This window comes from Scyliorhinus torazame, chromosome 27 (genome assembly GCF_047496885.1).
Source record: "Scyliorhinus torazame isolate Kashiwa2021f chromosome 27, sScyTor2.1, whole genome shotgun sequence".
NCBI classification, from domain to species: domain Eukaryota; kingdom Metazoa; phylum Chordata; class Chondrichthyes; order Carcharhiniformes; family Scyliorhinidae; genus Scyliorhinus; species Scyliorhinus torazame.
Genome location: NC_092733.1, coordinates 38634909 through 38643880, shown reverse-complemented (window position 1 = coordinate 38643880; position 8972 = coordinate 38634909). Strand labels below are relative to the sequence as shown.

The 8972-nt window shown below is 49.1% G+C and overlaps 1 protein-coding gene across 1 annotated transcript in view; it reads right to left on the bottom strand.

Moving 5' to 3' along the window:
• Window positions 1–1559: 1559 nt before the first annotated feature.
• The window catches only part of LOC140403363 (pancreatic secretory granule membrane major glycoprotein GP2-like), a 71176-nt gene continuing 63763 nt past the window's right edge, over window positions 1560–8972 (bottom strand). Inside the window, exon 7 of the mRNA XM_072491271.1 lies at window positions 1560–2833. The gene's annotated coding sequence lies outside the window, so the exon portion shown is untranslated. The remainder of the gene's footprint in view (window positions 2834–8972) is intronic.

The following is an 8972-nucleotide window of genomic DNA, read 5'->3' as shown; positions in this document are numbered from 1 at the left end:
GGATATTTAACTCCCAGTCGTGACCATCTTAACCATGTTTCAGTAATGGCCACTAAATCATAGTCATTCACGTAGATTTGCGCCATCAACTCATTTACCTTATTCCGAATACTACGAGCATTCAGGTAAAGTACACTTATGTTGGCTTTTTTACCTCTGTTCTGAATCTTAACACCTCGATCAGTAACCTCTCCTAAGTTATATTTCCTCTTAACCTTTCTCCTAATTTTCCTTGTCGCGAACCCACATCTTCCTGTAACAACCTGCCGCGTCACTTACCATTAATGTTTTCACTTCCCGTTTTATTCCTTTTAGTATTCCTGGTCCTATTCACTGAGCTCCCCTCAGTCACTGTACCTTGTACTGTCGCCCTTTTTGATTTTTGACTGTGGCTTCTCTGCCTTACACCTTCCCCCTTACTGCCTTTTGTTTCTGTCCCTGTTTTACTACCTTCCAACTTCCTGCATCGGTTCCCACCCCCCTGCCACATTAGTTTAAACTCTTCCCAACAGCTCGAGCAAACCCCTAGGACATCGGTTCCAGTCCTGCCCAGGTGCAGACCGTCCGGTTTGTGCTGGTCCCCCTCCTCCAGAACCGGTTCCAATGCCCCAGGAATTTGAATCCCTCCCTCTTGCACCATCTCCCGAGCCATGCATTCATCCTATCTATCCTGACATTGCTACTCTGACTAGCTCGTGGCACTGGTAGCAATCCTGAGATTACTACCTTTGAGGTCCTACCTTTTAGTTTAACTCCTAGCTCCCAAAATTCAGCTTGTAGGACCTCGTCCCGTTTTTATCTATATCGTTGGTGCCTATGTGCACCACGACAGCTGGCTGTTCCCCCCCCCCCCCCTCAGATTGTCCTGCAGCCGCTCCGAGACATCCTTGACCCTTGCACCAGGGAGGCAACATACCATATCCTGGAGTCTCGATTGCGTCCGCAGAACCGCCTGTCTATTCCCCTTACAATTGAGTCCCCTATCACTATAGCCCTGCCATTCTTCTTCCTGCCCAGCTGCGCAGCAGAGCCAGCCACGGTGCCATGAACCTGGCTGCTGCTGCCTTCCCCTGGTGAGCCATCTCCCCCAACAGTATCCAAAGCGGTATATCTGTTTTGCAGGGAGATGACCGCAGAGGACACCTGCACTGCCTTCCTACTCTTGCTCTGTCTTTTGGTCACCCATTTTCTATCTCCCTCAGTACCTTTCACCTGCGGTGTGACCAACTCGCTAAACGTGCTATCCACGACGTCCTCAGCATCGCGGATGCTCCAAAGTGAGTCCATCCGCAGCTCCAGAGCCGTCAAGCGGTCTAACAGGAGCTGCAACTGGACACACTTCTTGCACGTGAAGGAGCCAGGGACAGTGGACGTGGTCAGAATGAAGCAGAGAGACGAAGGTGAAGCGGGTGGAGGACAGAGGAACAGAAAGATCCCACTCGGAGAAACAAGCCAAACATCAGTCTCAGCGTCAGAATGAGTTTCAATCTGGACCAGGATGGTTTTCACTCTGAATCAGATCATCTGCACATTTCTCCAAAAGAAACACCTTTCACACATTGTGGTCAAGCAGTTACAGATTTATTGAGCACACACTTCATGCAATAACATTGAAACACCCGCTGAACCGATCAGCCCACATGTGATGGTGAGGAACTCCGACATGTTACACTTCCCAGCTAAATATTCAGTGAAACAAACTCTCCACAATCCAGATCCTCAGGACAGTCGACTGCTTCATTCGAGACCTTTTTGACCCCAGGTTTGTGGCTGTGAAAGTCCATTAATGGGAAGCTCACAGACCTGATTGTGTGACAGAAACAAGAGAAAACCCAGCGAGCTGTAAATGCAGAGCCGGTCAGGCAGTAACTGTGGAGAGAATCCCAGTTACTCTTTCAGGGTCAGGAGCCAAAGCATTGAGCTGAAACATGATCTGGGGTTTCTCCACAGCCGCTGCCTGACTAGCTGAGAGTTCAGTGTCTGCAGGAGTTTCCCTGATATTAGTCCTGACCATGTCTCGCTCACACCAGCGGTTTGCCAGCTTCACGCTGCAGAGTTGTGACCAACAGGACATTTTCACCGGGTCTATTGGTTGACACGAGTGAAGGTGGGAACACATTGCTCTCTGCTCCATCAGGAATATCGCTCCTCCAGATAAGGAGCATCTGATTGGACCCACCACATATCGGAAAAGCTGATTCCCTCCCTTGTTTCATTGAGCTCCTGGGATCAGTTATCAAATATTTCACTTTGCTCAACAGAATGTGTTTCTGTGAAGGAAACAAGAACGCTGGATTTTATTCTGTCCCAACAACACCATTGTCGAGGAACCCTGAGGGAATGGATGATCTCTACCCAGAGATTGTGCTGGGATTCACTGTTGTCTGGACACCCATTCCCGGTGCTGACAAATCTCGGAATTCAGCAACTGGACACAGATCTTTATAAAATCCTCTCGTTAAGCAGAAGGTTAAAAAGGGTCATTTGGGGTCAGTCTCTGTCCCACAGCCCAGTGGTCAGGACTTCCAAATGGAGGTTATACTTCCCTATTCCACAAAGCCAAAACTAAAAGCTCCCACATTCCCTAATATGAAGAAGAATCAATCGCAATGTAAGATTAACACACAGCGAGCGATTAACCCTTTGCTCGCTGCGTCACGCTGTAAGGCAGGGCTATTACTGAGCGAAGCTATAAACACACAGGTGACCAGATGCTCACTGGTACGATCCATCACCGTCAATCTTCTGGAGCAGCCACAGCCCAGAGCTAACTTTCTCCCAGACTCAAATGAAGCTTCAGGTCCGGGAATCGTTCCCTGAACGACAACTGCAGCTACATCGCAGACAGGAGACGTGGTTAATATTGCAGTGAGGGGGGGGAGACATGGTTAATATTGCAGTGAGGGGGGGGGAGACATGGTTAATATTGCAGTGAGGGGGGGGGGAGAAATGGTTAATATTGCAGTGAGGGGGGGGAGAAATGGTTAATATTGCAGTGAGGGGGAGGGAGAAATGGTTAATATTGCAGTGAGGGGGGGGAGAAATGGTTAATATTGCAGTGAGGGGGGGGGAGAAATGGTTAATATTGCAGTGAGGGGGGGGGAATGGTTAATATTGCAGTGAGGGGGGGGAGACATGGTTAATATTGCAGAGAGGGGGGGGAGACATGGTTAATATTGCAGTGAGGGGGGGAGAAATGGTTAATATTGCAGTGAGGGGGGGAGGCATGGTTAATATTGCAGAGAGGGGGGGAGACATGGTTAATATTGCAGTGAGGGGGGGAGACATGGTTAATATTGCAGAGAGGGGGGGGAGACATGGTTAATATTGCAGTGGGGAGGAGAAATGGTTAATATTGCAGTGAGGGGGGGAGACATGGTTAATATTGCAGTGGGGAGGAGAAATGGTTAATATTGCAGTGAGGGGGGGAGACATGGTTAATATTGCAGAGAGGGGGGGAGACATGGTTAATATTGCAGTGGGGGGGGAGACATGGTTAATATTGCAGTGAGGGGGGGGGGACAAGGTTAATATTGCAGTGACGGGGGGAGAAATGGTTAATATTGCAGCGAGGGGGGGGGACATGGTTAATATTGAAGTGAGGGGGGGAGACATGGTTAATATTGCAGTGAGGGGGGGGCCATGGTTAATATTGCAGTGAGGGGGGAGACATGGTTTATATTGCAGTGAGGGGGGGAGAAATGGTTAATATTGCAGTGAGGGGGGAGACATGGTTAATATTGCAGTGAGGGGGGGAGACATGGTTGATATTGCATTGAGGGGGGGAAATGGTTAATATTGCAGTGAGGGGGGGGGAGACATGGTTAATATTGCAGAGAGGGGGGTAGACATGGTTAATATTGCAGTGAGTGGGGGGGGACATGGTTAATATTGCAGTGACGGGGGGAGAAATGGTTAATATTGCAGTGAGGGGGGGAGACATGGTTAATATTGCAGTGAGGGGGGGAGAAAAGGTTAATATTGCAGTGAGGGGGGAGACATGGTTAATATTGCAGTGAGGGGGGGAGTCATGGTTAATATTGCAGTGAGGGGGAGGAGAAATGGTTAATATTGCAGTGAGGGGGGGAGAAATGGTTAACATTGCAGTGGGGGGGAGACATGGTTAATATTGCAGTGACGGGGGGGGACATGGTTAATATTGCAGTGAGGGGAGGGGGGGAGAAATGATTAATATTGCAGTGAGGGGGGGAGAAATGATTAATATTGCAGTGAGGGGGGGGAGACATGGTTAATATTGCAGTGAGGGGGGGAGACATGGTTAATATTGCAGTGAGGGGGGGAGACATGGTTAATATTGCAGTGAGGGGGGGAGAAATGGTTAATGTTGCAGTGAGGGGGGGGGACATGGTAAATATTGTAGTGAGGGGGGGAAATGGTTAATATTGCAGTGAGGGGGGGAGAAATGGTTAATATTGCAGTGAGGGGGAGGAGAAATGGTTAATATTGCAGTGAGGGGGGAGAAATGGTTAACATTGCAGTGAGGGGAGGGGGGGGAGAAATGATTAATATTGCAGTGAAGGGGGGACAAATGATTAATATTGCAGTGAGGGGGGGAGAAATGGTTAATATTGCAGTGAGGGGGGGGAGACATGGTTAATATTGCAGTGAGGGTGGGGGAGACATGGTTAATATTGCAGTGAGGGGGGCGGAGACCTGGTTAATATTGCAGTGAGGGGAGGGGGAGACATGGTTAATATTGCAGTGAGGGGGGGGCATGGTTAATATTGCAGTGAGGGGGGGGAGACATGGTTAATATTGCAGTGAGGGGGGAGACATGGTTAATATTGCAGTGAGGGGGGGAACATGGTTAATATTGCAGTGAAGGGGGAGACATGGTTAATATTGCAGTGAGGGGGGGAGACATGGTTAATATTGCAGTGAGGGGGGGAGAAATGGTTAATATTGCAGTGAGGGTGGGGGAGACATGGTTAATATTGCAGTGAGGGTGGGGGAGACATGGTTAATATTGCAGTGAGGGGGGGAGAAATGGTTAATATTGCAGTGAGGGGGGAGACATGGTTAATATTGCAGTGAGGGGGGGGGAGAAATGGTTAATATTGCAGTGAGGGGGGGAGACATGGTTAATATTGCAGTGAGGGGGGGACATGGTTAATATTGCAGTGGGGGGGGAGAAATGGTTAATATTGCAGTGGGGGGGGAGACATGGTTAATATTGCAGTGGGGGGGGATACATGGTTAATAGTGCACTGAGGGGGGGAGAAATGGTTAATATTGCAGTGAGGGGGGGAGAAATGGTTAATATTGCAGTGAGGGTGGGGAGACATGGTTAATATTGCAGTGAGGGTGGGGGAGACATGGTTAATATTGCAGTGAGGGTGGGGGAGACATGGTTAATATTGCAGTGAGGGGGGGAGACATGGTTAATATTGCAGTGAGGGGGGGAGAAATGGTTAATATTGCAGTGAGGGGGGGAGAAATGGTTAATATTGCAGTGAGGGGGGGAGACATGGTTAATATTGCAGTGAGGGGGGAGACATGTTTAATATTGCAGTGGGAGGGAGACATGGTTAATATTGCAGTGAGGGGGCGGAGAAATGGTTAATATTGCAGTGAGGGGGGAGACATGGTTAATATTGCAGTGAAGGGGGGAGACATGGTTAATATTGCAGTGAGGGGGTGAGACATGGTTAATATTGCAGTGAGGGGGGGAGAAATGGTTAATATTGCAGTGAGGGGGGGAGAATTGGTTAATATTGCAGTGAGGGGGGGAGAAATGGTTAATATTGCAGTGAGGGGGGGAGAAATGGTTAATATTGCAGTGAGGGGGGGAGACATGGTTAATATTGCAGTGAGGGGGGGAGACATGGTTAATATTGCAGTGAGGGGGAGGCATGGTTAATATTGCAGTGAGGGGGGGAGAAATGGTCAATATTGCAGTGAGGGGGGGACGTGGTTAATATTGCAGTAAGGGGGGAGAAATGGTTAATATTGCAGTGAGGGGGGGAGACATGGTTAATATTGCAGTGAGGGGGGGAGACGTTAATATTGCAGTGAGGGGGGGAGACATGGTTAATATTGCAGTGAGGGGGGAGACATGGTTAATATTGCAGTGAGGGGGGGAGACGTTAATATTGCAGTGAGGGGGGGAGAAATGGTTAATATTGCAGTGAGGGGGGGAGAAATGGTTAATATTGCAGTGAGGGGGGGAGACATGGTTAATATTGCAGTGAGGGGGGGAGACGTTAATATTGCAGTGAGGGGGGGACATGGTTAATATTGCAGTGAGGGGGGGAGAAATGGTTAATATTGCAGTGAGGGGGGGAGACATGGTTAGTATTGCAGTGAGGGGGGGAGACGTTAATATTGCAGTGAGGGGGGGAGACATGGTTAATATTGCAGTGAGGGGGGAGAAATGGTTAATATTGCAGTGAGGGGGGAGAAATGGTTAATATTGCAGTGAGGGGGGGAGAAATGGTTAATATTGCAGTGAGGGGGGGGAGACATGGTTAATATTGCAGTGAGGGGGGGGAGACATGGTTAATATTGCAGTGAGGGGGGGACATGGTTAATATTGCAGTGAGGGGGGAGAAATGGTTAATATTGCAGTGAGGGGGAGACATGGTTAATATTGCAGTGAGGGGGGGAATTGGTTAATATTGCAGTGAGTGGGGGACAAATGGTTAATATTGCAGCGGGGGGGGGGAGAAATGGTTAATATTGCAGTGAGGGGGGGAGACATGGTTAATATTGCAGCGGGGGGGAGATACATGGTTAATATTGCAGTGAGGGGGGAGACATGGTTAATATTGCAGCGGGGGGGGGGAGAAATGGTTAATATTGCAGTGAGGGGGGGAGACATGGTTAATATTGCAGTGAGGGGGGGAGAAATGGTTAATATTGCAGTGGGGGGGGAGACATGGTTAATATTGCAGTGAGGGGGGGAGAAATGGTTAATATTGCAGTGGGGGGGAGACATGGTTAATATTGCAGAGAGGGGGGGAGACATGGTTAATATTGCAGTGAGAGGGGCATGGTTAATATTGCAGTGAGGGGGGGAGAAATGGTTAATATTGCAGTGGGGGGGGAGACATGGTTAATATTGCAGTGAGTGGGGGACAAATGGTTAATATTGCAGCGGGGGGGGGGAGAAATGGTTAATATTGCAGTGAGGGGAGGGGGAGACATGGTTTATATTGCAGTGAGGAGGGGGGAATGGTTAATATTGCAGTGAGGGGGGGAGAAATGGTTAATATTGCAGTGAGTGGGGGACAAATGGTTAATATTGCAGCGGGGGGGGGGAGAAATGGTTAATATTGCAGTGAGGGGAGGGGGAGACATGGTTTATATTGCAGTGAGGGGGGGGGATGGTTAATATTGCAGTGAGGGGGGGAAATGGTTAATATTGCAGTGAGTGGGGGAGACATGGTTAATATTGCAGTGAGGGGGGGGAATTGGTTAATATTGCAGTGAGGGGAGGGGGAGACATGGTTAATATTGCAGTGAGGGGGGGAGAAATGGTTAATATTGCAGTGAGGGGAGGGGGGAGACATGGTTAATATTGCAGTGAGGGAGGGAGAAATGGTTAATATTGCAGTGGGGGGGGGGAGAAATGGTTAATATTGTAGTGAGGGGGGAGACATGGTTAATATTGCAGTGAGGGGGGGGAGACATGGTTAATATTGCAGTGAGGGGGGGAGACATGGTTAATATTGCAGTGAGGGGGAGACATGGTTAATATTGCAGTGAGGGGGGGGGGAAATGGTTAATATTGCAGTGAGGGGGGGAGAGACATGGTTAATATTGCAGTGAGGGGGGAGAAATGGTTAATATTGCAGTGAGGGGGGGAGAAATGGTTAATATTGCAGTGAGGGGGGGAGAAATGGTTAATATTGCAGTGAGGGGGGGGAGGCATGGTTAATATTGCAGTGAGGGGGGGGATATGGTTAATATTGCAGTGAGGGGGGGAGACATGGTTAATAATGCAGTGGGGGGGGAGACATGGTTAATATTGCAGTGAGGGGGGGAGAAATGGTTAATATTGCAGTGAGGGGGGGAGACATGGTTAATATTGCAGTGAGGGGAGGAGACATGGTTAATATTGCAGTGAGGGGGGGATATGGTTAATATTGCAGTGAGGGGGGTATGGTTAATATTGCAGTGAGGGGGGGGATATGGTTAATATTGCAGTGGGGGGGGGCATGCTTAATATTGCAGTGAGGGGGGGAGAAATGGTTAATATTGCAGTGAGGGGGGGAGACATGGTTAATATTGCAGTGAGGGGGGGAGAAATGGTTAATATTGCAGTGATGGGGGAGAAATGGTTAATATTGCAGTGAAGGGGGGAGAAATGGTTAATATTCCAGTGGGGGGGCGAGACATGGTTAATATTGCAGTGAGGGGGAGACATGGTTAATATTGCAGTGAGGGGGGGAGACATGGTTAATATTGCAGTGGGGGGGGAGACATGGTTAATATTGCAGTGGGGGAGGACATGGTTAATATTGCAGTGGGGGGGAGACATGGTTTATATTGCAGTGGGGGGGGGAGACATGGTTAATATTGCAGTGAGGGGGGAGAGACATGGTTAATATTGCAGTGAGGGGGGGAGACATGGTTAATATTGCAGTGGGGGGGGGAGACATGGTTAATATTGCAGTGAGGGGGGAGACATGGTTAATATTGCAGTGAGGGGGGAGAGACATGGTTAATATTGCAGTGGGGGGGAGACATGGTTAATATTGCAGTGGGGGGGGGAGACATGGTTAATATTGCAGTGGGGGGGGGAGACATGGTTAATATTGCAGTGAGGGGGGAGAGACATGGTTAATATTGCAGTGGGGGGGGGAGACCTGGTTAATATTGCAGTGAGGTGGGGGGAGAAATGGTTAATATTGCAGTGAGGGGGGGAGACATGGTTAATATTGCAGTGAGGGGGGGACATGGTTAATATCGCAGTGAGGGTGGGGGAGAAATGGTTAATATTGCAGTGA